The sequence below is a fragment of the Plectrocnemia conspersa genome, unplaced genomic scaffold (genome assembly GCF_051122295.1).
Source record: "Plectrocnemia conspersa isolate PC_06_02 unplaced genomic scaffold, ASM5112229v1 ptg000004l, whole genome shotgun sequence".
NCBI classification, from domain to species: Eukaryota; Metazoa; Arthropoda; class Insecta; order Trichoptera; family Polycentropodidae; genus Plectrocnemia; species Plectrocnemia conspersa.
The window spans coordinates 13751169-13753570 of NW_028277168.1; positions in this window are offsets into that span (position 1 = coordinate 13751169).

Genomic DNA, 2402 nt, shown 5'->3' on the forward strand with positions numbered 1-2402 from the left:
GGCGTAATCTTAATCTTCTCTCAGCTGCCCCAGAATTTTCAGTTGAGTCGTATTTGATTCGATCTTATGTTTTGATATTGTTTCGTTTGTTTGTTACCAAGGGAACAACAAGCGCATTAATTTTAGAACTGGTTTGTTTTTTTTAAATCGGTAACCAAGCATCTGAATTGCTTTTGTTTCGTCTTTTTTATTCAGTGCTATTTTTCAGTTCTCTATAATTTTTTACAATTGCGTTTTTAATTTTACCTAAAGTTTGAGTTGCATCAAAATTGATATTGTGATTTTCGTTTTTTTGACATCCTCTCACTAAAAATGCATGTGTGTGTGTTATAATTCGTTAACCCATATAAACAAAATTAGCCGAAATATACATTTTTTAATATTGTATCAAGTTTTAGTGCTTATGGTTCAGCACCCAATTGTCCAGCATCCGATAGGTGAGTACCAATCAATTGGATCGCACATTCCGTTGGGGCAGATAGAAAATCGCGGAAAATTGAAATCGTTCAGAGGGCGTTTTCCGGTCCGCATCCGAAGGCTTTCTTCAAAGTGTTTGCCTATTTGTACAATTGCCCGATTGCCAGTTTAGATTTTAGCCATTTCGTTCCAACCACAGCAATGCCCAAAAAAATACGTATTTTGAATAAATGTTTCTATAATTTAATTGAAATATTTAAGTAACGACCAGCTAACGCCCTTGGTGTCGAAGGATAATTTCGATTTTAAGTAGATTGAGTAGTAGCGATCAAGAGTGTCGATATCACAATAAGACCCTAACCGTTGTCGGGTCGATTTGGAAGACTAATCGTGTGTTTTTGCACCCCCGACTGCAGAACTATCGCTTATCCACACAATGGTCTTTTGTGGTCCGCTCAATGGTCCTGATTGTAGGCGAAACGGTTCACGTACGATTTCTATTTCTAAGCCGACAACTTACACTGTTACGCTTCAACAGAATAATGTTCTAAATACATATTTTAGAATCTGCAATAAAATAAAACTATCAAAAGAGCATTTTAGATGATATTTGATACATCTTTAATGAGTATTTAAATGTATACAATAATTAAATAAAACATTTTTATATTATATATAGCAAACATAAAAATGAAGAGAATGACTATTCCTTTAATTATGAACGCTTAAAGTAGGACCATAGACTGTGTTTTAACCATTTTCACTATAAAGCGAAGCCGTCTAATTTATACGCAAAGCTTCTTATTTTTTTTACGCTTAACCCAAATCGTGTAGTATAATATAATACATAACAATACTTCAGACAGACAATCAAAGTCTGTAAATGCACATAATGTTTATTATTTGTGTTTATTTATTTCAATACAAAACTAGAAATATATTTTTTTACTTAACCTAAAATTAGTAGCGAAATTATGGTGTTTGTGAAATCATTGTTCACATTTTATGCGAATGTGTTTATTCCCATAATTTCATTGCTTGCAAGCGATTTACTTTTTCGCTTTAAATGGCTTCAATTCTAAATTTGTCTTTTATTCTCCATGCCAATAAGTGAGTAACAATGACAATATTCTAATGGAAGAGGAATTGATTGAGAGATAAATGCTTCACTTATAGTCAATTTTCTGTTGCATTGTCAGGAGCAGAGAATCTTAAACATCTACATTTACTAGCAGATGAAAATAATTCAATAAAATTTTGAAAGATAAGAAACAAACGGATAAAGAAGGGTACATAAGCCAGTTTAAAAAAACACCATGTATGTATATACAATAATATATATTTTTATATTTAGTATACAATGTTTCTGAATCAAGATTGCCACGCGTATAAGGATATAGATTTTAGGATTCAATTTATCAACGTCTTTTATTATACAGCCCTTTTTTATATAGTAAAAAATATTTACTACAGATTAATATACTTATAAAATATAAGAAACGGTGTATTGAATATGTTATACAAATTGTATAAGTCTTCTCGGCTGTTTATATTAAACCGGTATTTCTTTACATCCCTTTTACCATAAATTGTTTTCTATAGAAATGATCGTGTATGTATTTATTTTAATTAAATATGATTTATAACTTAAAAAGCAAAGTTATCTTCTCTACTTCATAAAACTTTTTTTGTACACCTTACAATAAATAAATTATTTAATTTTACAACAATGCTTGCAATATTTCATGATTTATCATTTTTATGCAAATGTATTTAAAAAAATTGCAATATGAAGAAGTGGATTTTTAAAGAGATAAAGAATGAAATGATTGAATATAAACCTGTTTTTCACCTTGGTATGATAAATGAATTGCTTGTTATACTTAAGGTAGAAATTTTTATGGGGATTCATTCAATCTCCCCTACGTTTTATGGTTACTTTCAAATTGATTTCTTTCGGGTTATAATAAAGTACAGTGCGATTG